At 45.7% G+C, this 27,851-nt stretch overlaps 1 pseudogene; it reads right to left on the reverse strand.

The window, feature by feature from the left end:
• Window positions 1–4,495: 4,495 nt before the first annotated feature.
• Window positions 4,496–24,977, reverse strand: LOC121865695 (annotated as a pseudogene).
• Between the last annotated feature and the right edge of the window lie 2,874 nt (window positions 24,978–27,851).

A 27,851-nucleotide genomic window follows, 5' to 3' on the forward strand; every position in this document is an offset into this window, starting at 1 on the left:
TCGGTACTTCGTTCAGTTACGTATTGCTGTTGTGCAAAGATGTTGTGTTAAGTCATGTTAAGATGTTGTGTAAAGATATGTCGTGTTTTGTCGTGTTAAGATGTTGTGTTAAGTCGTGTTAAGATGTGTTAAATTACTGCACTACTCAGGAACGTGGGTGAAGCCTTGGCCTCTCGTCAGTAAGCTCCATGACCACAAATCCTGAATAACTGTCAGACGAGAACAGACGAGGTTAATGATATTGTTTCACTTGAACGCTTTGACCTCGTTCTGTGACCTTGACCTGGATTTAACTGTTGCCAAAGTGAATCATACATACATACATACATACACTTACATACATACATACATACATACATGCGTACACTGGTACAGGTGAAGAAAGAGATGGAACTGGTGAGAGGAAGAGGAAATGATGGAACAGGTGCAGGAAGAAAAATGATGGAACAGGTGAAGAAAGAAAAGGAAAGATGGAACAGGTGAAGGAAGAGAGTGATGGAACAGGTGAAGCAAAGAAGGCAGTGATGGAACAGGTGAAGGAAGATATGACCTTTGACACACACACCTAACTTGACCTGTGGCACACCGCTAGGGATCTCTTTGTCGCTAGCACTCCAGCATTCAGCTAACACTCACTGAAGCACTCAGCTAACACTCACTCAAACATTCCAATACTCAGCTAACACTCACTCAAGCACTCCAGCATTCAGCTAACACTCACTCAAGCACTCGAGCACTCAGATAACACTCAAGCACTCCAGCACACTGTTAACCCTCACTCAAGCACTCCAGCATTCAGCTAGGACTCACTCAAGCACTCCAGCACTCAGCCAACACTTTCGTATGCACTACACGACCTAAGCTATCACTCAAGCACTCACTCAAGCACTCCAGCACTAAACTACCATTCACTCAAGCACTCAGAACACTCCCTTAAGCATGAGGTCCCATGTTAAGGTATATATATATATTCTCTACGTCAGTCAATACAGGTATAATCCTTACCAATTACTGTTGCTCAATAAAGCCATTTTTCTAACTCTGCAGATTAATTTTTGAGCTGTGACAGAATTTCATCATGAAGACAGATCCTTGATAAATTCCTATACACGATATGAGATTATTCCATTGTTAAATCAGGTTTGTGAAGGTGATAAAATTAATGGATTAATTTTTTAATTCAAAGTTTGTGGAGGTGATAAGACTAGTATAGAGTTAATGGTGAGAATTTATACCACTACATTAATAAATTGGCGAAATTATTAAAATATTGAGAAGAAATAAAATCTATAGCAATTAATTTTAAAAGAACTCGTAGGAAATATTAAAAAAATGCAAAAACATAAACTCAATTAATCAATAGAAAGAATTGAAAAAAACCCATACCGAAATTGGGTTGTTATGAATCAACAGCCAATCAGCGCCTGCGTACACAAGACAGTAAGCTGATTATAACGAACTGAAAATAACAATACAAATCCAATTCAATATTTTGCTCAGTGGGAACACCAGACCGTAACTGGCACCCCGTTGTCAACCTGTGTATAGACAACAGGTATGTGGTGTAGACTGGTACCTTGTCATGTGTCGAACGGCGGCTTCTGCTTGACAGGTACCGTACGTTGAATCTAATTATATGTGGCTTGATATGTGGCTTATGATAACGTGACAGCTGCTGTAGGCCGCCACACACACACACACACACACAGGGCTCCGATCACTCAGCTTTGTTAACATTGCCACTGACTGAAATGAACCTTTTGAAACACTCCTCTCATCGGCTACTACACAACCATGACTCGATAACACACACACACACACACACACACACACACACACACCTCCTTCAGCTACCGTGATTGCAAGTGAAGGTTTTATTTTGTATTTTCCAATCGCTGCTGTTGGCTGTTCTCAGAGACCTACAAACCTTTTTCAATCTACTCGAAGGAATAAAAACATGAATTGTGAAGATCCGAAAATACACATTAAAAGTTCCTCTACTACAACACTCTGAACTTGGATTGAAAGTTTAAACGCTCTTATGTTCTGTTCCGGCGTTGAAATATCCTACGTTGATGGTGAACGTCAGATGACCACACGATAGATATTGTACTGTAATATTACTTTCATTTACACTTCAAGAAATAGTCATCGATGAATGTGTAAATACAGCATGTCGGCTGATTTACGTCGTTCTATACGTTGTAGGAAGTTAAGGAAAGACTTTTAATTCACGTTGCGCCTGTCTGTTGAACCACCGCCGCGTTGTGAGTGTTCCAAGCGGCAGCACTGTACTCCTCGACGTGTTTTGGTCAGTCAGGGAAAAATCGAGTGATATTCCCTGTGATTATCTTTAACGCCAATGTCAGTTTTATTTTCATGAGTACCAAGGTATCTGTGTTTATTTAATTGTCTATTTGGGCATATGAGTTGAGTTTTCTATTGAATTGTTTTAATTTTGTTTCTTCTTTTTTTATTAAGGGAAGTACTAAACTTGGCTCAGGTAACGATGATAACACTTAGTCAACGGGGAAAACGTGTACTATTTACCTGGGTCTTATTTACGTTACGTGATGTAGGTACAGGCATAAATATGTGTGGATGATTTAATCTGTAGAATAAAGTGTTAATTTCGACTGGACATTAATGTATATCTGACTGGTACAGTGGATTGGGACACCAGTGTCTTGATCCGTGACTTCTTTGGCCATAAATTTTTCAACAGTTACTTCTAGTTACTCAGTTATGTCATCACACTCACGTAACTGGTAGTTCCTCACCATAACTCATGATTCACAGTTACCTGATTGTGAAGAGTAAACCTTCTCAGCACACATCCTGGTATACGACACAAAATTTTGGTATGTGGTAAAAATTTCATTTGACACATTTTGACTGTTGATAAAACTTTGTGTGCGCAATATTGATCCCTAATAAAGACTGATGTACAGTGTTGACAACTAATGCTCGTGTACACATTATTAAGCAGTAACACGTCTTTACTTGTCTTGGTAAACCGGAAACAAACTGAGGACTTGTTACGTCACCTTCTTGAACAGTTCTTTGGGGAGACTTAATCAAGATATACGAGATATGTCACACTTGAGTCCACACAGGTGAGGCAACACCTGAGTTCACACAGGTGAGGCAAAACCACTTTAGTCGACACAGGTGAGGAAACACACCGAGAGTCTACACAGGTGAGGAAACACACCCGAGTCTACACAGGTGAGGCAACACACCCGAGTCTACACAGGTGTGAGGCAACACACCTGAGTCTACAGAGGTGAGGCAACGCAACTGAGTAGACACAGGTGAGAGCACACCTAGGTCTACATATATGAGGCAACACACCCGAGTCTACACAGGTGAGGCAACACACCTGCGTCTACACAGGTGAGGCATCACATCTGAGTCTACACAGGTGAGGCAACACATCTGCGTCTACACAGGTGAGGCAACACCCGAGTTCACACAGGTGAGGCAACACACCTGAGTCTACAGGTGAGGCAACACACCTGAGTCTGCACAGGTGAGGCAACACACCTGAGTCTACACAGGTGAGGCAACACACTGCTATATAACTGGGTATAACAATAATTAAAATAATAATAATAATAATAACAATAATAAAAGTCAGTGAGCCAAAGAGAGAAATAAAATACCATAGTTTCTAGTACAGAATAATATGTAAATAGCCTTTAAAATCCTATAATGGTTCGAATTCAGTCAACCTAACTGACACATTGAAGGATTGAAATCATTTTCTAAACTGAATACCAGTTTTTTGAATGAAGATCACTGACAGGTTAATTAACTCAGACAAGCTCACAACTCGGCCGGCCTCTACCATAATTCGAACCATTACGACATTACACAAAAGGAACGTCAGAATGAGAAATATGTGCAGTACATCAAAAAGTGTGTGCTATCAAAAGCTTCTCTAGCAGCGGTGATGAACACCAAAAAGCAGTAAAACAGAGGAAGCAGTCATGCTGCCAAAATACAAACCATCCAAGAAAATGACATCTACACATAAAAAACTAAATGAATCAGTAAACATTAACGGATGAAACAGAAGGAAATATCTAATGGAAAATGATACTTGGATATAAATAAAGCGTAACTTACAGACACACACACACACACACCAATTACAATAATTTATGACGAAAATCATAACAAAAAAGTACGTAAATATTGAACCAAAAATATATTGAGGTGGTCGATTAAAATTACTATGGCAAAAAGTTTGGTGATCCTTGTTGACTCACACACAGCTGACCCCTTTCCTCAACCCCACTTTACTCTACCACAACAACACAACACACAGGAAAAACCACAACACACACACACAAACACAAAAAGGGACCTACAAACACACAATCTACCCATCACACGCAATAAAACACACACACACGAAAAAAAACTACAAACACACAAAAAGTGGCCCACAAACACACAAAAACACGAGAAAAAACCACACACACACACACACACACGGAAAGAAAACCTACACCACTTGACCCTGTGAAGATGCCCTCCCGTCACACACACACACACACACACACATCCTGCACCACACCAGCCTAGCACCACACCAGCCTAGCACTACACCAGCCTAGCACCACACCAGCCTAGCACCCACCTCGAGTTGGACCTCTTACTCGGGTCCTTTTTTCCCGCCTGCAGGTTGGTGAGGTCCTTCTGTCGTTCTCCGTCTCCTCCAGATCCTCCAGTACAGGCCGCACATGACCGTGACGGGCAGGTAGAAAGCGGCGATGGCGGTGCCGAAGGTGACGTATTCGTTGGTCTCAATGAACTGAATGTAACACTCAGATGTGGGGACCGACCTGCGGGTAGTGGGGAAGAGAGGGAGATAAGGGGATGTCTGATGGCTGCTGGTGAGGAGGATGTCTGATGGCTGCTGGTGAGGAGGATGTCTGATAGCTGCTGGTGAGGAGAATGTCTGATAGCTGCTGGTGAGGAGGATGTCTGATGGCTGCTGGTGAGGATGTCTGATGGCTGTTGGTGAGGATGTCTGATGGCTGCTGGTGAGGATGTCTGATGGTTAGTGAGGAGGATGTCTGGTGGCTGGTGAGGATGTCTGATGACTGTTGGTGAGGATGTCTGATGGTTGGGGAGGAGGATGTCTGATGGCTGATGAGGATGTCTGATAGCTGGTGAGGAGGATGTCTGATGGCTGGTGAGGAGGATGTCTGATGGCTGGTGAGAAGGATGTCTGATGGCTGGTGAGAAGGATGTCTGATGGCTGTGGGTGGTGGTGACGAGAGGAAGGTGAGGAGGATGTCTGATAGCTGCTGGTGAGGAGGATGTCTGATGGCTGCTGGTGAGGAGGGATGTCTGATGGCTGCTGGTGAGGATGTCTGATGGCTGCTGGTGAGGAGGATGTCTGATAGCTGCTGGTGAGGAGGATGTCTGATAGCTGCTGGTGAGGAGGATGTCTGATGGTGAGGAGGATGTCTGATGGCTGCTGGTGAGGAGGATGTCTGATAGCTGCTGGTGAGGAGGATGTCTGATGGCTGTGGGTGGTGGTGACGAGAGAGAAGGTGAGGAGGATGTCTGATAGCTGCTGGTGAGGAGGATGTCTGATAGCTGCTGGTGAGGAGGATGTCTGATGGCTGCTGGTGAGGAGGATGTCTGATGGCTGCTGGTGAGGGAGGATGTCTGATGGCTGCTGGTGAGGAGGATGTCTGATGGCTGCTGGTGAGGAGGATGTCTGATGGCTGATGGTGAGGATGTCTGATGGCTGTTGGTGAGGATGTCTGATGGCTGTTGGTGAGGATGATGTCTGATGGCTGCTGGTGAGGATGTCTGATGGCTGTTGGTGAGGATGTCTGATGGTTAGTGAGGAGGATGTCTGGTGGCTGGTGAGGATGTCTGATGGCTGTTGGTGAGGATGTCTGATGGTTAGTGGAGGAGGATGTCTGGTGGCTGTTGGTGAGGATGTCTGATGGCTGTTGGTGAGGATGTCTGATGGCTAGTGAGGAGGATGTCTGGTGGCTGGTGAGGATGTCTGATGGCTGTTGGTGAGGATGTCTGATGGCTGTTGGTGAGGATGTCTGATGGCTGCTGGTGAGGATGTCTGACGGTTGGGGAGGAGGATGTCTGATGGCTGATGAGGATGTCTGATAGTTGGTGAGGAGGATATCTGATAGCTGGTGAGGAGGATGTCTGATAGCTGGTGAGGAGGATGTCTGATAGCTGGTGAGGAGGATGTCTGATAGCTGGTGAGGAGGATGTCTGATAGCTGGTGAGGAGGATGTCTGATGGCTGTTGGTGAGGATGTCTGATGGTTAGTGAGGAGGATGTCTGGTGGCTGTTGGTGAGGGATGTCTGATGGCTGTTGGTGAGGATGTCTGATGTGGTTAGTGAGGAGGATGTCTGGTGGCTGGTGAGGATGTCTGATGGCTGTTGGTGAGGATGTCTGATGGCTGCTGGTGAGGATGTCTGATGGTTAGTGAGGAGGATGTCTGGTGGCTGGTGAGGATGTCTGATGACTGTTGGTGAGGATGTCTGATGGTTGGGGAGGAGGATGTCTGATGGCTGGTGAGGAGGATGTCTGATGGCCGGTAATTTACTACCATGAACTACCTTATGTATCATCTACCACTTCATCTACTGCTTCATCTACCATCATCTACCACCTCATATATGCTCATCTAATCCACCTCATCTACCACTTCATCTACCACCTCATATACTGCTTCATCTACCACCTCATCTACTGCTTTATCTACCATTCATATCTGCCATCACATCTTCATCTGCTGCTTCATCTACCACCTCATCTACCACTTCATCTACCACCTCATATACTGCTTCATCTACCACCTCATCTACCACTTCATCTACCTCATTTATAGCTTCATCTACCACCTCATCTACTGCTTCATCTACCACCTCATATACTGCTTCATCTACCACCTCATCTACCACTTCATCTACCACCTCATATACTGCTTCATCTACCACCTCATCTACCACTTCATCTACCACCTCATATACTGCTTCATCTACCACCTCATCTACCACTTCATCTACCACCTCATATACTGCTTCATCTACCACCTCATCTACCACTTCATCTACCACCTCATATACTGCTTCATCTACCACCTCATCTACTGCTTTATCTACCACTTCATCTACTGCTTTATCTACCACTTCACCAGCTTCATCTACCACCTCATCTACTGCTTATCTACCACTTCATCTACTGCTTCATCTACCACTTCATCTACTGCTTCATCTACCACCTCATCTACCACTTCATCTACCACCTCATATCACCTTCATCTACCACCTCATCTACTGCTTTATCTACTTCATCTACTGCTTTATCTACCACTTCATCTACTGCTTCATCTACCACCTCATCTACTGCTTCATCTACCACCTCATATACTGCTTCATCTACCACCTCATATACTGCTTCATCTACCACCTCATCTACTGCTTTATCTACCACTTCATCTACTGCTTTATCTACCACTTCCTACTGCTTCATCTACCACCTCATCTACCACTTCATCTACCACCCCTCATATACTGCTTCATCTACCACCTCATCTACTGCTTTATCTACCACTTCATCTACTGCTTCATCTACCACTTCATCTACTGCTTTATCTACCACTTCATCTACTGCTTCATCTACTTCATCTACTGCTTTATCTACCACTTCATCTACTGCTTCATCTACCACCTCATCTACCACTTCAACTACCACCTCATATACTGCTTCATCTACCACCTCATATACCTTCATCTACCACCTCATATACTGCTTCATCTACCACTTCATCTACTGCTTTATCTACCACTTCATCTACTGCTTCATCTACCACCTCATCTACCACTTCATCTACCACCTCATATACTGCTTCATCTACCACCTCATACTGCTTCATCTACCACCTCATATACTGCTTCATCTACCACCATCTACCACTTCATCTACCACCTCATATCCGCTTATCTACCACCTCATCTCTCCTTATCTACCACTTCATCTACTGCTTTATCTACCACTTCATCTACTGCTTCATCTCCACCTCATCTACAGCTCATCTACCACCACCTCATCTACTGCTTCATCTCCACCACCTCATATACTGCTTCATCTACCACCTCATCTACCACTTCATCTACCACCTCATATACTGCTTCACTACCACCTCATCTACTGCTTTATCTACCACTTCATCTACTGCTTTATCTACCACTTCATCTACTGCTTCATCTACCACCTCATCTACTGCTTTATCTACCACTTCATCTACTGCTTCATCTACCACTTCATCTACTGCTTCATCTACCACCTCATCTACCACTTCATCTACCACCTCATATACTGCTTCATCTACCTCATCTACTGCTTTATCTACCACTTCATCTACTGCTATCTACCACTTCATCTATTGCTTCTCTACCACCTCATCTACTGCTTCATCTACCACCTCATATACTGCTTCATCTACCACCTCATATACTGCTTCATCTACCACCTCATCTACTGCTTTATCTACCACTTCATCTACTGCTTTATCTACCACTTCATCTACTGCTTCATCTACCACCTCATCTACCACTTCATCTACCACCTCATATACTGCTTCATCTACCACCTCATCTACTGCTTTATCTACCACTTCATCTACTGCTTTATCTACCACTTCATCTACTGCTTCATCTACCACCTCATCTGCTTCATCTACCACCTCATATACTGCTTCATCTACCACCTCATATACTGCTTCATCTACCACCTCATCTACTGCTTTATCTACCACTTCATCTACTGCTTCATCTACCACCTCATATACTGCTTTATCTACCCTTCATCTACTGCTTCATCTACCACCTCATCTACTGCTTCATCTACCACCTCATACTGCCATCTAACACCTCATCTACTGCTTCATCTAACACCTCATCTACTGCTTCATCTAACACCTCATCTACTGCTTCATCTACCACCTCATCTACTGCTTCATCTACCACCTCATATACTGCTTCATCTACCTCATATACTGCTTCATCTACCACCTCATCTACTGCTTTATCTACCACATCTACTGCTTTATCTACCACTTCATCTACTGCTTCATCTACCTCATCTACCACTTCATCTACCACCTCATATACTGCTTCATCTACCACCTCATCTACCACTTCATCTACCACCTCATATACTGCTTCATCTACCACCTCATCTACTGCTTTATCTACCACTTCATCTACTGCTTCAACTACCACTTCATCTACTGCTTCATCTACCACCTCATCTACCACTTCATCTACCACCTCATATACTGCTTCATCTACCACCTCATCTACCACTTCATCTACCACCTCATATACCGCTTCATCTACCACCTCATCTACTGCTTTATCTACCACTTCATCTACTGCTTTATCTACCACCTCATCTACTGCTTCATCTAACACCTCATCTACTGCTTCATCTACCACCTCATCTACTGCTTCATCTACCACCTCATATACTGCTTCATCTACCTCATATACTGCTTCATCTACCACCTCATCTACTGCTTCATCTACCACCTCATCTACTGCTTCATCTACCACCTCATATACTGCTTCATCTACTGCTTTATCTACCACTTCATCTACTGCTTCATTACCACCTCATATACTGCTTCATCTACCACCTCACCTACTGCTTCATCTACCACCTCATATACTGCTTCATCTACCACTTCATCTACTGCTTTATCTACCACTTCATCTACTGCTTCATTACCACCTCATCTACTGCTTCATCTACCACCTCACCTACTGCTTCATCTACCACCTCATATACTGCTTCATCTACCACCTCATCTACTGCTTCATCACCACCTCATCTACTGCTTCATCTACCACCTCACCTACTGCTTCATCTACCACCTCACCTACTGCTTCATCTACCACTTCATCTACCGCTTTATCTACCACTTGATCTACAGTATCTACCACTTCATCTACCACTTCATCTACTGCTTTATCTACCACTTGATCTACAGTATCTACCACTTCATCTACCACTTCATGTAGCACTTTATCTACCCACCTGTAGCCCTCAATGTAAGGCCAGGAGTAGATCCAAGGAGGCCAGAGTATGAGGGGAGCGATCCAAGCTGAGCCAATCATGAAGGCCGCTCGGCGAGGTGTCCTCTTCACCCGGTAGGTCAGCGGCCGAGTCACGCTGAGGGAGGGACCGGTAGTGAGGGTCACGCTGAAGGAATGTGAGTCACGCTGAGGGAGTGTGAGTCACGCTGAGGGAGCGGTAGTGAGGTCACGCTGAAGGAATGTGAGTCACGCTGAGGAGTGTGAGTCTCGCTGAGGGTAGAGTTTCGCTGAGGGGTGTGAGTCACGCTGAGGGAGTGTGAGTCACGCTGAGGAGGGACCGGTAGTGAGGGTCACGCTGAAGGAATGTGAGTCACGCTGAGGAGTGTGAGTCACGCTGAGGGAGGGACCGGTAGTGAGGGTCACGCTGAAGGAATGTGAGTCACGCTGAGGGAGTTTGAGGTCTCGCTGAGGGAGTGAGAGTCTCGCTGAGGGAGTGTGAGTCACGCTGAGGAGTGTGGGTACATGAGGGAGGGACCGGTAGTGAGGGTCACGCTGAAGGAGTGTGAGTCACGCTGAGGGAGTTTGAGTCTCGCTGAGGAGTTTGAGTCTCGCTGAGGTGAGAGTCTCGCTGAGGGAGTGTGAGTCACGCTGAGGGAGGGACCGGTAGTGAGGTCACGCTGAAGGAGTGTGAGTCACGCTGAGGAGTGTGAGTCACGCTGAGGAGAAAAGGGTAGTGAGGGTCACGCTGAGGAGGGAGAGTTACGCTGATGGGTGTGAGAGTTACGCTGAGGGAGTGAGAGTCACGCTGAGGGAGTGTGAGTCATACTGAGGAAGGACCGGCAGTGTGAGTCACACAGAGGGAGAGTGTGAGTCACGCTGAGGGAGGGACCAGTAGTAGGAGTCACGCTGAGGGAGGGACCAGTTGTAGGAGTCACGCTGAAGGAGGGACCAATAGTGTGAGTCACGCTGAGGGCGGGACCAGTAGTGTGAGAGTCACGCTGAGGGCAGGATCAGGTAGTGTGAGTCACCTTGAGAGGGACCAGTAGTGTGAGTCACGCTGAGGAGGGACCAGTAGTGTGAGTCACGCTGAGGGAGGGACCAGTAGTGTGAGTCACGCTGAGGAGGGGACCAGTAGTGTGAGTCACGCTGAGGGCGGGACCAGTAGTGTGTGAGAGTCACGCTGAGGGAGGGACCAGTAGTGTGAGTCACGCTGAGGGAGGGACCAGTAGTGTGAGTCACGCTGAGGAGGGACCAGTAGTGTGAGTCACGCTGAGAGGGGACCAGTAGTGTGAGTCACGCTGAGGGCGGGACCAGTAGTGTGAGTCACGCTGAGGGCGGTTACGAGATAGTGATGTTAAAGAAGCAGTAAAGGTGGGATTACTAGAGGAAGCAACAAAAACCAGAAAATATAAAAATAAAGATAAGAATCAGAAGAGGGAATCAAAACACAGACTCGGATAAAAGGGAGGCAGCGAGGTGATGAGCCGGGGTCCAATGCACGCTGTCTCTCTCTCTCTCTCCAAATTCGTTCAGGTAATTGGCAGAGAGCGCGTAATCAGGAGGCCATGTGGGCTTATGAGGGCTAGCAGACATTAGTGGAGAGAAATGGTGTGTGAAAGGCGGAGATTGTGTCAGATAAGGGGGTGATAGCGAGGGAGGAAAGGTGAGTAAGGGTGTGTGTGTGTGTGGGAGAGAGAGAGAGAGAGAGAGAGAGAGGACAAATGAGTGGATGACCTCACCAGGTCAATAGAAGATCATAGATTCAAGAGGGAAGAAGAGGGAGGAGATAGGAGGGAGGGAAGGAAGGGTGGGGAGGGAGCAGGGGGAGGGAAGGGAAGGGGGAGGGAGCAGGGGAGGGGAAAGGAGGCAAGAGGAAGGAGGGGATGGGAGGTAAAAGAAGAAGATGGGAGGGAGAGGGAAGGTAAGAAAAAGGAGGAGGGAGGGGTGGGTTAGGGGAGGAGGGATGAAAGAAGAAGAGGTTAATGAAGGATAGAGAGTGAGGAAGTGGCTGGTGGGGGGAAAAAATAGCTCATGAGAGAGAGAGAGAGAGAGAGAGAGAGAGAGAGAGAGAGAAAGAGAGAGAGAGAGAGAGAGAGAGAGAGGACGAAAAAAACTTAATCTATCTATCTTCTAAGTAACCTCCTCCTTCCCTTCTTCCTTCTCCTCCTCCTATTCTTCCCTCCCACTTTCCCTCAGAGCACAACAAGAACACTGAGCTTACCTGAAGTATCGGTCGAAGGAGATTATGAGCAGGTTGAGCACCGAAGCATTGGAGGCCAGGTAGTCGAGCGCCAGCCAGGTGTCGCAGACGAAGGACCCCAGCGGCCAGTAACCCATCAATGTGTATAAGGTAAACAGAGGCATCGATACCACCCTAGAGAGAGAGAGAGAGAGAGAGAATGTGATGATAACGATGATAAGAGAAGGAAAGATTAACAAAAAAGAAGAAGAAGAAGAAGAAGAACTATCACAAATAAACCACACGTAAATAAAGTATTGTAACTCCCCCCCCCCAGAGGCCAGTGACCCATTAGTGTGTAACCGACGTAAACAAAGCGCACTGACACTAACCTGGAGAGATGAGGAGGAAGAAGAAGAGGAAGAAGAAGAGAGGAAGAAGAGAAGAGGAAGACGATGATAAATGAAAAGATAAAATAGTAAACAGATGAATGAAGAAGTCAGAAATATTATAAATAAACAAGACAAAAAAAAATAGGAAACCCCAAGAGACAAGTTCAGTGTAAAAACAGGATGATAATAAATGATGGAAGAACAACGAAAACAATGAAACAGAGGTACAAGAAAGGCAAAAATTGAAGGAGGAAAAGCAGAAAGAGGGAAAAAGAAGACACAATATAAACACACATATAAAGAAAGAAGAAAAGAAGAGAATAAATGGAAATAAATAATATGGAAGACACCTTTGCATTTGCCTCTTTCATACTTTCTATCTTCACACACACACACACACACACACACACACTCACCCTATAGTAATGTCAGCGACGGCCAGGGAGAAGAGGAAGTAGTTACTGATCGTCTGAAGCTGTTTGTCGATCTTGAAGCTTATCATCACCATCAGGTTGCCCAGCAGGGTGGCGATGGAGAGAAACCCTGCCACGACGGCAATCAGGATCACCTGTGGGAAGACAAGAGAACGGTGGTGAAGGACGTTGTGGTGGTGGTGGAAGTCAGGGATGGTCGCTGTGGTGGAGGTAAGGGAGGGTCGTTGTGGTGGTGGGCAGGGAGGGTCGTTGTGGTGGTGGGCAGGAGGTCGTTGTGGTGGTGGGCAGGGAGGGTCGTTGTGGTGGTGGGCAGGAGGTCGTTGAGGTGGTGGCCAGGGAGGGTCGTTGTGGTGGTGGGCAGGGAGGGTCGTTGTGGTGGTGGGCAGGGGGTCGTTGTGGTGGTGGGCAGGAAGGGTCGTTGTGGTAGTGGTGGGTGGTGGTCAGGGAGGGTCGTTGTGGTGGTGGGCAGGGGGTCGTTGTGGTGGTGGGCAGGGAGGGTCGTTGTGGTGGTGGTCAGGAGGGTCGTTGTGGTGGTGGTCAGGGAGGGTCGTTGTGGTGGTGGGCAGGGAGGGTCGTTGTGGTGGTGGGCAGGAAGGGTCGTTGTGGTAGTGGTGGTGGTGGTCAGGGAGGGTCGTTGTGGTGGTGGGCACGGAGGTCGTTGTGGTGGTGGGCAGGAGGGGTCGTTGTGGTGGTGGTCAGGGAGGGTCGTTGTGGTGGTGGTCAGGGAGGGTCGTTGTGGTGGTGGGCAGGGAGGGTCGTTGTGGTGGTGGGCAGGAAGGGTCGTTGTGGTAGTGGTGGTCAGGGAGGGTCGTTGTGGTGGTGGTCAGGGAGGGTCGTTGTGGTGGTGGGCAGGAGGGGTCGTTGTGGTGGTGGTCAGGGAGGTCGTTGTGGTGGGTGGTCAGGGAGGGTCGTTGTGGTGGTGGGCAGGAAGGGTCGTTGTGGTAGTGGTGGTGGTGGTCAGGGAGGGTCGTTGTGGTGGTGGGCAGGGAGGTCGTTGTGGTGGTGGTGTCAGGGAGGGTCGTTGTGGTGGTGGTCAGGAGGGTCGTTGTGGTGGTGGGCAGGAAAGGTCGTTGTGGTGGTAGTGGTGGTGGTGGTCAGGGAGGTCGTTGTGGTGGTGGGCAGGGAGGGTCGTTGTGGTGGTGGGCAGGAGGGTCGTTGTGGTGGTGGTCAGGGAGGGTCGTTGTGGTGGTGGTCAGGAGGGTCGTTGTGGTGGTGGGCAGGAGGGTCGTTGTGGTGGTGGGAGGCAGGAAGGGTCGTTGTGGTAGGGTGGTGGTGGTGGTCAGGGAGGTCGTTGTGGTGGTGGTCAGGGAGGGTCGTTGTGGTGGAGGTAGGGAGGTCGTTGTGGTGGTGGTCAGGGGTCGTTGTGGTGGTGGGCAGGAGGGTCGTTGTGGTGGTGGCCAGGAGGGTCGTTGTGGTGTGGTGGTCAGGGAGGTCGTTGTGGTGGAGTAGGGAGGGTCGTTGTGGTGGTGGTCAGGGTCGTTGTGGTGGTGGGCAGGAGGGTCGTTGTGGTGGTGGTCAGGGAGGGTCGTTGTGGTGGTGGTCAGGGAGGGTCGTTGTAGTGGTGGTCAGGGAGGAGCGTTGTGTGGTGGTGGTCAGGAGGAGCGTTGTGGTGGAAGCTTAATAAGGAGGAGTCGTTGTGGTGGTGGTCAGGGGAGGTCGTTGTGGTGGAAATGGAAGTAGAGTCGTTGTGGTGGTGGTCAAGGAGGGTTATTGTGGTGGAGGTCAGGGATGGTCGCTGTGGTGGGAGGTAAGGAGATCGTTGCGGTGGAGGTAGAGTAGGGTCGTTGTGGTGGTGGCCAGGGAGGTCGTTGTGGGGTTGAGCAGGAAGGGTCGTTGTGGTAGTGGTGGTGGTCAGGGAGGTCGTTGCGGTGGAGGTAAGGTAGGGTCGTTGTGGTGGTGGCCAGGGAGGGTCGTTGTGGGGTTGGGCAGGGAGGAGCGTTGTGGTGGTGGTGTTAGGAGGGTCGTTGGGATGGTGGTGGTGGTGGTGGTGGGCAGAGAGGATCGTTGGGGTGGTGGTGGATGGCAGGAAGGGTCGTTGTGGTTGTGGTGGTCTGGGAGGTCGTTATAGTGGTGGTGGGTAGAGGTTAGGAAGGGTCTTTGTGGTGGTGGTGGTGGGCAGGGAGGGTCGTTGTGGTGGTGGTCAGGGAGGTCGTTGTGGTGGTGGGCAGGAAGGGTCGTTGTGGTAGTGGTGGTGGTCAGGGAGGTCGTTATGGTAGTGGTGGATAGAGGTTGGAGGAAAACCAAAATAGAGAGAGAGAGGCGATGGCACGAGGTAGGTAAGGATAGAAGTGAGGAAGTGAGAAGGGATGAGGAAAGTAGGAAGAGTTGAGAGTGAATTGCTTTATCATTTACCTAAGTTACTCGCCATTGTGCCCTCCTTCTCTCATTTACTCCCTAATACACTCATTAACCTTCACCTTAACCAATTGTATCTTTTAAATTACCCCACTTATCTATCTCTTCATTATTCAACTCATTAATCTCTAATTTATTCACATATTTACCTGTAAAACATCAAGTAATTTACCTACTTATTAAACTTCAATTTACCTAATAGTTTATCGAGTAATCGGAGGGAGTTTTCCGGGCCAGCCATCGACCGTGGGGGAGGCGTCGGCTTGTGTCCCCGGCTGTGAAAAGGTGGTGGTATTGCATGCACTTTTCGCTTCGTTAAAGGAGATGGTCCCATTATCATTACAAACCTCTAATACAGATTACGGAACGCTCGCCCGGTATTCTGTGCTCTTGGCTCAAACATATTATTTGTTTCTGTTGGATGTATATATTTTTTAGGGGGGCAGGTGGGGCGTCATGTAATTAGTACAGAAACGAGGAGGTTAAAAAAATGAAAAGGCTGTAAAAAATGCAAGAAAACGAAAAATTAGTTTGCGCTCGAATGTGACGTCATGGCTCTGACGTCATCAATGGATGCGGTTTCTATTTTGTTAATTAGGATTATTTTTTTTTTACACAGTCAATCGGCGAGAGAGACAAAGTACCATTGTTCTTAAACACAGACCTGAACTACTTATCAAACACCACCTGAATATATCCCTTATTAGCAAAATTTCCATGGGAATAATGGTACCATTTAGTCTGTGTGTTGGCAACTGGTGTCGGTCCATGGAGAACAACACAGTGATATTTTAAGTGTATTTACTGTGGTATAATACATCATTAATACAGTGTGGCGCGTAATGCTGGCTGTGTCGGGCTGTACGCCACCACAACCTGTGTGTTGTGTGTGAGTAACGTTAAGATAAACTTTATATATATTTCATTGTTTAAATTTCCCTAAACAGTTTTTAAAATCGAGTAAACACAAATGTTTATTTTCCTGAATAACTTTTAAAGATCATTATATATTAACGTTTGACTTTAAACTGAATTACAAGGACGATCACAGAGTAAGGGGTAAAGCCTTGTGGCAGAAGTCAAACAATGAAGTGAATATTTTAGTACTTGTTTCAGTTTGATTATTGTGATACAAGTTATTGTTTCAGACTAGAGTTTAAAGTATAACGTGGAAAATTTATTTTTGAGCAAGATTGAGAGCATCATTGTAATAAAATTAGCACCAAGAGAGGGTTCAACAATAAAGGTGTTCCACCGAGGTAAGGTGGAGAGTATGGCATATATCACAGTAACAAGGTGGCCGAGGAGCTCAAGCGTGGCGAGCCTTGAGGACGACCCCGGCATAGCAAGGGGTCACAGCGCACGATCCCTATCAAACTAATGCAGCCTTTGACGTCACGTTCACCGTGTCGTGACCGGCGCTCAATCTTACACAAGGTAGACACTGAACGGCTTGCAGTGTGAGACAAACGATGCTTGATTAAGGGGACCGATGTATCAACGTAGACGAAAGATTAAGATCAGCAGTTTATGTCTATGGTTTCAGCACTAACTGTACCCGAGACCTCAGCATTCAGATTAACTTCAGAGGATGGCCTCCAGTCTGGTGACGGGAGATGAGATTGAGTCCAAAGATGGAATCCATCCAATTTGTCCAATCCCCAAGAAGTTCAGAAGTCATCCTTCTACCAATAAGATCATGGCCTCAATATGTAGTGAGTTAGAACACGTACAGTAAGTGTATGGAGGTCAGGGGAGACCATTTTCAACACTAATATTATACACCCTTACTGTCACCTCGTATAAAGCAATAAATATTTTCCTTAAGAAAACTTTAAGGTATACATAGATATTCCTTTCCTGAATATTTAAATCACTTACACATTCAATACTTGTTTTCTTATGAATAAATTGTAAAATTAATTAATAAAATGTTTAACTTTAAGATTAAATATTTACAGTAAATATACAGTAAAGATACGACCATTTAGGTGGTCCTGAAACTTTAGCCCTGGAGACTAAGGACCGTCCTACACCCTAAATTTTCTACTGCATTCAGCCGAGTCTCAGCAATGACCGTCAGTGACCTAAAAGCCGGAAATCCGGCCAGTCCGGAAACCAGTCCTGTATATATATGGTGATGTAATCTTTCGTTCGCCCAGGCATACAGCACAAGATTATAGCCTGATGCAGCAGTTCTTCGTCTGTCTGTTTTCTATCCATAACCTGACTTCCTCAACAGCCAACGCCACCACCATCATCACCATCACAACCGCCAACATCACCATCCTACCATCATCAACCCCACCATCATCATCCCCACCACCATCATCATTATTCACACCACCACCATCATCACCACCATCATCACCACCGCCACCACCATCATCACTATCATCACCACCATCATCACCACCGCCACCACCATCACCACCATCTACACCACCATCATCATCCACTACTGTATTACCATCATCATCCCCACCACCACCATCATCATCGCCATCATCACCACCGCCATCACCATCACCATCATCATCACAACTATCATCGCCACCACCATCACACCACTATTCACACCACCACCATCATCACCACCACTCATCACTATCATCACCACCATCATCACCACGCCACCACCATCACCACCATCTACACCACCATCATCATCCCCACTACTGTATACCATCATCATCCCCACCACCACCATCATCATCACCGCCATCATCACCACCGCCATCACCATCATCACCATCATCACAACCATCATCGCCACCACCATCCCTCACCACCGCCACCACCATCCTACCCACCGCCACCACCATCATCACCACCGCCACCACCATCACCACCACTCATCACTCATCATCACCACCCTCATCACCACCGCCACCACCATCATCACCATCAACCACCACCATCATCATCCCACCACCACCATCACCACCGCAACCACCATCATCACCACGCCACCACCATCATCACTACCATCACCACCATCATCACCTACCGCCAACCATCATCACCACCGCCACCACCATCATCATCATCACCACCATCATCACCACCGCCACCACCACACCATCATCACCACCACCCACCATCATCACCATTATAACCACCATCATCACCACCGCCACCATCACCATCATCATCACTATCATCACGACCATCATCACCATCACCACCACCATCATCATCCCCACCATCATCCCTACCACTACCATCATCATCCCCACCATCATTACTACCACCACCATCATCACCACCACCATTATCATCCCCACCACCACCATCATCACCACCATCATCATCATCACTATCATTACCACCATCATCACTATCATCACCACCATCATCACTCACGCCACCACCACCATCATCATCCCCACCACCACCACCTTCATACTACCACTCAACACCACTCATCATCATCACTATCATCACCACCATCATCATCCCCACCACCACCATCACCACCATCATCACTATCATCAACACCACCATAATCACTATCATCACCACCGCCACCACCATCATTCCCACCATCATCATCACCATACCACCACCACCACCACCACCACCACCACCATCATCACCGTCACCACCACCATCATTACTATCACCACCACCACCATCACAATCACCACCACCATCTTCCTCACCACTATTATCCCCACCCCACCACCATCACCCATCAATCACTGCCATCATCATCATCATCATCACCACCTGTATCTATACCTGAGAAGTTCTATAGAGTAAGTAGTTATGAGACCTGAAGTTGTAACAGTAGTTACTGGGAAGTTGGGACGGAGAGAGAGTAATTTCTCCTTGCGTACGAATGAAATTGGGATGCCACTGAAGGCACGTTGACGTGATCTAGAAGGGTGAGAGACAGGCTGAGGGTGAGAGGCAGGCTGAGGTAGAGAAGGTTGTGTGTGTGTGTGTGGTAGCTACCTGCCATCTCGTCTCTGCTGCTCCTCTGCTTTGATGGCTTTACAAGTCGATACAAACTTGAACTTTATTTCCTCTCATAAATGATACTGCTAATGTATCCATCTCTCTATCGATCTACTGTAGATTTTCACTTCTCTCTATCTGTCCTTCTCCCTCCTCATCTCTTCCTTCCTTCCTCCCTCATAACCTCCCTTCACCCCTCTCCCCCGCCCTCGACTGGGTCTGCGAAACAATGCATCATTGTTTATTTACCTCAGAATCAGCTGACCAAACTCATGGATGATGTTTGTTTTTTGTCTGACCAGTCCACGTGGTGATGTTTGTTTATACTCTCGATCAGCTGACCAGATCCACGTGGTGATGTTTGTTTATACTCTCGATCAGTGACCAGATCCACGTGGTGATGTTTGTTTATACTCTCGATCTCAGCCAGATCCACGTGGTGATGTTTGTTTATACTCTCGATCAGCTGAGCTTTTACTGCATTAAAACACAAGCCCAACTGCTCAAGACCCGCGTTGTCATGTTTGTTTATTGCGATCAAGACAAGCCTCATGTTACGATGGCTTTCTGTTGACACCGAAGTACGATAGCTGTAATGTCCGTTGAAGTAAGATAATGTAGTCTCCTACCGTTGAAGTAAACTAAGGAAGCAAGACAATTGAGGGAGGGAAGAGGGAGAAGAGGGAGGAGGAAAAGGGTTCTTTAGGGAGTTAGTTGGGGAGTGGATGAGAGGAGGTCACCTCTTTATGGAAGGGAGGGTAGGCACTTGAGGTAGGGAGATGGAGGGAGTAAGCAGTTAAGGAGGGAAGGAGGAGGGAAGGACATTACATAAGGGAGGGAGAGGAAGGGAAGATGAGAGTGTGGGAGGGAGGTGGAGGGAAAGAGCGAGAGAATGAGTAGAGAGAGAGAAGGAGGAAGGTCATCACTTAAGAGGGACGGAGGAGGAAGAGAGGGAGAAGAAGGAGGAGAAGTAGGAGGAGGGAGGAGGAGGAGGAGGAAGAGGTGAGAGGTCGACAAGAGGCTCGAGGTTATTAGAGAAACTTGAGTGTTTGGTTGACGTCGGCCTCAACACCAAGAAATGAGTCCTCTCTTTTTCCTCCTCTTTACCCCTTACGTCTTCCTTGTCCTTCATCATCATCATTCTCCTGGGGCAATTTTGTTGTCCTATTTTTCATATTCTCTATTATCATTCTGTCGCGTCTGTTAGTTATCTTATTTTCTATCTTCAGTTTCCTTCTTCATTATCATTCCCTTTTCCCTCTTTTTTCTTTGGTTTCTTTTTATTTATTTTCTATTATACTATTTATCCTCTAGTTAACGTTCCTCCATTTCCTATTAATATTCACCTTCTTGTTATTTTCCTCATTTTTAGTTTTTCCTGTCATGTTATTTTCTCATTGTTGATATTTTTCTTCTCGTTTATTTGTCTTTTTCATCCGTTAAAATATCTTCTTTAAGGACCACCTGAACTGTTGGTCATTTTAAGGTAAATAAAAATCGTATAGGAAAGAATTAGGTAAAATCCATGACTGTCTGTTTGTCTGTCCCTAAATACCGACTTATTTATCAATCAATCTCTATTTTCTCTCCTTATTATCTCTCTTTCTTTTCTTTTTCTTCTTTCTCCCATTCCCTCTCTCCACTTCCTTTTTTCCCCCGTTCTCTCTCTCTCTCTCTCTCTCTCTCTCTCTCTCTCTCTCTGAATGAATGTCTGTCTGTCTCTCTGAATGACACGTTAACCATCTCAACATGCGGCTGAAGGTGTGACCAGGACCTATGTGTGTGTAAGGTGTATGTATGTATGTATGTGTTGGTCCCCCTTTCAATGGCCTGCCTGTAAGTCAACAAACACCACAATTATGATTAGACTCGGTCCAGTTGCTCTCTCTCTCTCTCTCTCTCTCTCTCTCTCTCTCTCTCTCTCTCTGCTGAAATTTAATAAACTGAAGACAAGTATGATGAAGGTCGGTTCAAACCTCTCTCTCTCTCTGCCTCTCTCTCTTTCCTCTCTCTCTCTCTCTCTCTCTGCCTCTCTCTCTTTCTTCCCTCTCTCTCTCTCTCTCTCTGCCTCTCTCTCTCTGCCTCTCTCTATTTCTTCCTCTCTCTCTCTCTCCCCTCTCTCTCTCTCTCTCTCTCTTCCTTCAGTAAGTTGCTTCAGCTTTTCTCTCTCTCCTCTCTCTCTCCTCTCTCTCTCTCATACACACAAATTTACTATCTCTCTCTCTCTTTGTCCCATCGTTTTTTCTCTCTCTTTTCGTCAGTAAATCGCCGCAGGTACTCAGTAAACCAGAGTCTAATTACTTTTCTTTGTCTGTCTGTCTATCGTCTGTCTGTCTATCTGTCTGTCTGTCTGTCTCGTGATCGTCTCTTTCTCTCTCCGTTGCTCTGTATTTTTCTGTTTCTCTCCTCTTTTGACCCTTTTCTCCCTATCCTCTATATTCTCTCCCTTCCTTCCTTCCTTCCTTCGTTTTACCTATCGTTCTCTTTCCCTCATTCCTTTCTCTAAAATACCTTTCAATTCCTCTCAACATTAATAATAAATACGAAACTTTTTGATAACAGAAATACAGTAAAAAAAATCAATATACAAGAAAGCACAACATTCTCAAATTACCTAAGTTGATTTTCTGTTAATTTACACTAAAAAAGAATTAAATGAAAAATCGTCACATTACGGTAGAGTTACAATGATAATTCGACACCATACTAACCTACTCACGTTTGTTTGGTCGTAAGTGCGAAAAGTTTTATCTTACATTATGGAGTATATAATAATAATAACAATAATAATAATAATAATAATAATAATAATAATAATTACCATACCTCTTATATAGAGTATCTGTCGCTTGAGGGACGAAGCTGGACACGTCAAGGCCAGGCGCCGTGTAGTTGGTCCCGTTGGGAACATCGTACCTGACAACACAAAAATTATCGTACAGTATTTATTTCCTTCCTCACTCTTCTGTATATACTTCTTACATCTTTATTACGTCTTTTTTTGTTTGTTATGACACAGCTTAATGATTTTATTTTTATTGTGACATTTTATGAGATAATTTTTGGGGTAATATGAGATTTTTTTTCATCTTTTTCGTTGGTAATGTGATTTATTTTATTTCAATTATATTTGAGGTCGAATATGAATATTGAATGTGAACGTCGTCAATAAAACGGTCGGATATGATCGTCGAATAGAAGGTCAGAGATGAAGATCGACTCACCCATCACCCAGAGAGTCTAAGGAACCGTTGAAGTCGACAGCGAAGGGTGATGGCCCTGAGGTAGCGTTGCCATGAAGAGGTCGAGCGAGGGAGGCTGTGGAGGTCGAGCAGGGAGGCTGTCGGGAGTCGGAGGACCAGTTGGAGGTCAGGGATGGGTCAGACCTCCAGAAGGCACAAGCAGTGCTGAGGACCAGTTAAGGCCCAGGTCAGGTCCACTGGTCAGGTTGTAGACCAGTGAGGTGGAGGCCGTCACCTGTGTGGGGAGGGGGGAGGGTTACCTGTGTGGAGTGAGGGAGAGTCACCTGTGTGGGAGGTGAGGAGGTGCCTGTGTGGAGAGTGAGGGAGGGTGCCTGTGTGGGAGGTGAGGGAGAGTTACCTGTGGGAGGTGGGGAGAGTTACCTGTGTGGGAGGTGAGGGAGGTTATCTGTGGGAGAGTGAGGGAGAGTTACCTGTGTGGGAGGAGGAGTCACCTGTGTGGGAGGTGGGGAGAGTTACCTGTGTGGGAGAGTGGGAGTCACCTGTGTGGGAGGTGAGGGAGAGTCACCTGTGTGGGAGAGTGGGGAGGTCACCTGTGTGGGAGAGTGGGGAGAGTCACCTGTGGGAGGGTGAGGGAGAGTTCCTGTGTGGGAGAGTGAGGGAGTTCCTGTGTGGGAGAGTGAGGAGAGTTACCTGTGTGGGAGAGTGAGAGGGGTTATCTGTGTGGGAGAGTGAGGGAGAGTCACCTGTGTGGGAGAGTGAGGGAGGTCACCTGTGGGAGAGTGAGGGACAGTCACCTGTGTGGGAGAGTGAGGAGAGTCACCTGTGTGGGAGGGAGTGAGGAGGAGTCACCTGTGTGGGAGGTGAGGGAGAGTCACCTGTGTGGGAGGTGGGGAGAGTCACCTGTGTGAGGAGGTGAGGAGGAGTCACCTGTGTGGGAGAGTGAGGGAGAGTCACCTGTGTGGGAGGTGGGGAGAGTCACTGTGGGAGGTGAGGGAGAGTCACCTGTGTGGGAGAGTGAGGAGAGTCACCTGTGTGGGAGAGTGAGGGAGAGTCACCTGTGTGGGAGGTGAGGAGAGTCACCTGTGTGGGAGAGTGGGGAGAGTCACCTGTGTGGGAGAGTGGGGAGGTCACCTGTGTGGGAGAGTGAGGAGGTCTGTGTGGGAGAGTGGGGAGAGTCACCTGTGTGGGAGAGTGAGGAGGAGTCACCTGTGTGGGAGAGTGAGGAGGTTACCTGTGTGGGGAGGGAGAGTTACCTGTGTGGGGAGAGTGAGGAGAGTTACCTGTGTGGGAGGTGAGGAGAGTTCCTGTGTGGGAGAGTGAGGAAGAGTTACCTGTGTGGGAGGTGGGGAGAGTAGAATCATCAATTTCGACCAATCAGATGCGAGTGCCGGACAAATAGCAGGAAGTATTAAAGGTTTGTGGACGGACACCTAACCACTGTTAAAGAATAAACCAAATGGATATGTTTTAACTATCTGTGTTTAATGTGGTTTGTTTTCTTGTTTTATTCCCAATGTGTTTATTACTTTTGTTTTAACAGTCCTAAAAAAAAACAACGAGAATAAATGTATAAAAATGAGACAATGTTAATATAGGAGTCTTTTGTGTTTAACAGAAGCAGATATTTTAATTAAATTTTTCTCAACGATTCAATTATATTTTTACTTTTTGTTTTGTTTAAGATCTCTCTCTCTCTCTCTCTCTCTCTCTCTCTCTCCTCTCTCTCTCTCTCTCTCTGCGTCTACTTATCAGAATTGTTGTTTACTCAGAAAAAGTAAATTAAGCACATTTGAAGGTAAAAAGTACATGTAGTCAACAATTAAATACCTACATAACTACCGAACCTACTTAATTACACAGGTAGATGAATTAGCATGTAGTGTCATCAACATATAGGTAATGTCTTAGAACTATAGATATAGGTGAGTGATTTATTTTACCTGTAAATATTAATTATTATGTACGAGATAATGAGTAACTCCTCCCCGTCACTCACCTCATGGAGTGGGGGGAGGGTGAGGATAGTGGTCAAGGTCGTGTCCTGGTGGTAAGGGGAGTCATGCCTGAGTGATTGGGGGAGAGAAATGTGGTGGGGGGGTGTGTAGTCAAGGTCGTTCGCTGGGATTAAGGAGGAATGGGGGGGGGTCGTAACTCACCTCCTGAAGTGTGGTGGGGGTGTGGTCAAGGTCATTCGCTGGTGGTAGAGGTCGTCAGCGTCCGTGGTCGTGCTGGAGAGGCGGGTGAGTACCTCGTCCGACCATCGCTGCAGTTCGTCGTACGCGTCATGGTAGTCAGAGAATTGAACACGACGCGATAGAGGAACAACAGTGCTCCTCCCCAGCCATTGGTAGTCCTAGGGGAGAAAAAATTTGGTGGTTAGTGATGGTGATAGTAGTAGTTGTTGTAGTAATAATAGTAGTTGTGGTTGGAGAGAGAGAGAGAGAACTGCGCTCTCTCCTGTGTATATAGTAGTCCTGGGGGGGTTAAGAAGATGTTGGTGGTTAGTAGATGTGGTAGTGTAGTAATGTGAGAGAGAGGTGATGATGGCGGTACAGCTGTTTGTGGGTTGGTGATTGTGGTAGTTGCAATGGTGGTTAATGTCGTGGCAAATGTGGTGGTTATTGTGGAGAAATAACCACCTGGTGATAATTACATACAATTATACTGTACAGATATCAAACATGCTATCGAACATACATATATCATCACGTTAACTATAGCAACTCTCTCTCTCTCTCTCTCTCTCTCTCTCTCTCTCTCTCTCTTTACAAGCAGACAAGCATCAATTAGGCAAAACAATCACCCATAACAATTACATTAACTGTGATAATAATGTTAAAATAAAAATGAAATAATTATTGTTTCAGGGTTCACGCACTCAGAGCCATCTAGTGGTGGACAGAGGAACTTCACCAAAACAATACGTAACCTAACCTAACCTAGCTCATGTCTCTGGTTTAGGTTTGACATGGAAAGTTCGTGTCGTTTGCTAAAAAAAAAACTATTAAAATTTCCCATCATAAAACTTCCTTAACTTTAAATGTTGTAGGGTGTAAATTCCCTCCCGTACTGATAACAGGAATGGCCTCAGGTTGTGACAGAAGCCGGTGATTAAACTACCGAAATGAGCAACTGGATGTTAACAAGGGTCGTTCCATATTTCTTATGTTAACTGGGTCTAACATTTTTGGCTGGTAATATAAACATAAAATTATGGGAATATTATCAAACTTAAAAATGATTAAAATTCTATAAAGCAAGAATAATTAATAGATTTGTTACATTGACTTCTATTGGGTTCAGACCAAAATAACTCCTTACCATGAAGCGTTTTAAAGACTCGTCAATCTTAAATATGGGTGAAACAAATAGGCCAGTAAAACAACTGATATAATTAAGTTAAACTATTTACAATGTCTTCTCGAAACACTAATGCCACAGAACTAAATAGCAGGTTTGTTCAGTATGAAAATTTACCCGTTGACAGAGCATACGACAGAGCATAATACTATTTAGCGTACAATTAAATCAGTTACAACATGCAGTACTTAACGTAATGGAGCAGGAACAGTATACGTGAAGACAGTTCACGATGTACTCATTACTATGGAGGAGAAGGAGGCGAGACCCACAGCCGGCGACCGTACTGAATACAATTTGACTGACTTTGGTTAACAGGTCCCAACACCCAACACCAAACCTCGAATGAATGAATCGAAGCATTACGTATGGCTTCGACTCATCAAATATGGTCAGTAATATGGTCCGAGTGTGGCGACAGCTGGCAGTCCACACATTAATAACAGCAGGATAAACTGAACATCGTCGCAATAAAGATACATTAATAAAGGATTACAAAACAACAGAATACAAATAACAGAATTATACAGTATAAATACAATTCAATTACCAAGTGTCGTAACAGACTTTCTGCAATAATGATTTAAAATAGTGGTAGAAATGAAGAAGTGATTATCATACGTTACTCATTCCAATATTTCAGTGTGTTTAAAAAGTCGTATATTTTGTTAGTATATCGACATAAACTGAAACATTACAAGGATGAATATAAGCCGATATAAAGGTCACTCCTGAAAAAAGGCTCAATATTACTTCAAGAGATATTAATAACAAGATAAGATATTACCCAAGATTTGTTCCAATACCTCATTATCTTTACGGGGTCTTATGTTCCTGCTGGTAAATCGTACCTAATCAAAAATTTTATATTACGGGACTTTTAAAAGATTCTATTGGATTATTTTTCACTAACGCCTCAATCCGGTAGACCCTCCCTCTTCCCTCGGTGGTGGCGGAAATCCTAGCACATCCTCTCTGAGTAAAGGGTTCGTAAAAGGATTCGTTAAAGGGTTCATAATTTTTTTCGTTAAAATGGTTTCGTAAAAAAAAATCGCATAAAATGTTTTTTATGGGTTCTTAAAAGGGCTTGTAAAGGGTTCATATAAATGGGTTCGTAAAGGGGTTTTGTAAAGGGTTCGTAAATAGGTTTCGAAAAAAGGTTCGTAAAGAAGATTTGTAAAATTGTGATCATAAAAGTCTGTAAAAAAACGTATTTGTATAATCTGAGTTCGTAAAAAGGAAATCCGAAAAAAAAATGGTTTCGGGTGAGCGGCGGCGAAGTAAGAGGACATTAAAATCTGCATTAGTCAGCTCGGCTCGGCCCTGGGTCGTGTTTGGCTCCACTTCTGAATCCTGATGTTTTACTTTGTGTGTGTGAGAGAGAGAGAGCATAAAACATTTTAAATAAAGTCATTGTTTTTATTTGCTTTTACATTGAACGAATAAAATATATTTCTTTCTTTTACAAAACAAGACGATAAACAAAGGCATAGTGTATTTGTGAAAATTTACCATCAACTTCAAATATTGTTATCAAGTGATGATATATATAATGGTTACCCCTCATGTAACGAGGATGGCCGGCCCAAGGGCCACCTAGGCGTGAATTTGTTTAAGGTGAAGAAGCTGTTGACAACAAAACAACCACAACCTAAGTTAACGAGTTGCATGATCAGTGTCAAGAAATAGTCGAAAAGACCGGACAACTCACTAACTGCACTGGCTAACCATTACCCCGGAACACGATCCGCAAATCGATTAAACCCAGGTCCCCAATTACTGCTGGGTAGACAGAGGCAAATGGCGTAAAAACTTGCCCATAGTTTCACCCTGCCCGGGATCGAACCCGGAATCAACAATACGTAAC

This window comes from Homarus americanus, unplaced genomic scaffold (assembly GCF_018991925.1).
Source record: "Homarus americanus isolate GMGI-L3 unplaced genomic scaffold, GMGI_Hamer_2.0 scaffold40585, whole genome shotgun sequence".
In the NCBI taxonomy this organism is placed as follows: domain Eukaryota; kingdom Metazoa; phylum Arthropoda; class Malacostraca; order Decapoda; family Nephropidae; genus Homarus; species Homarus americanus.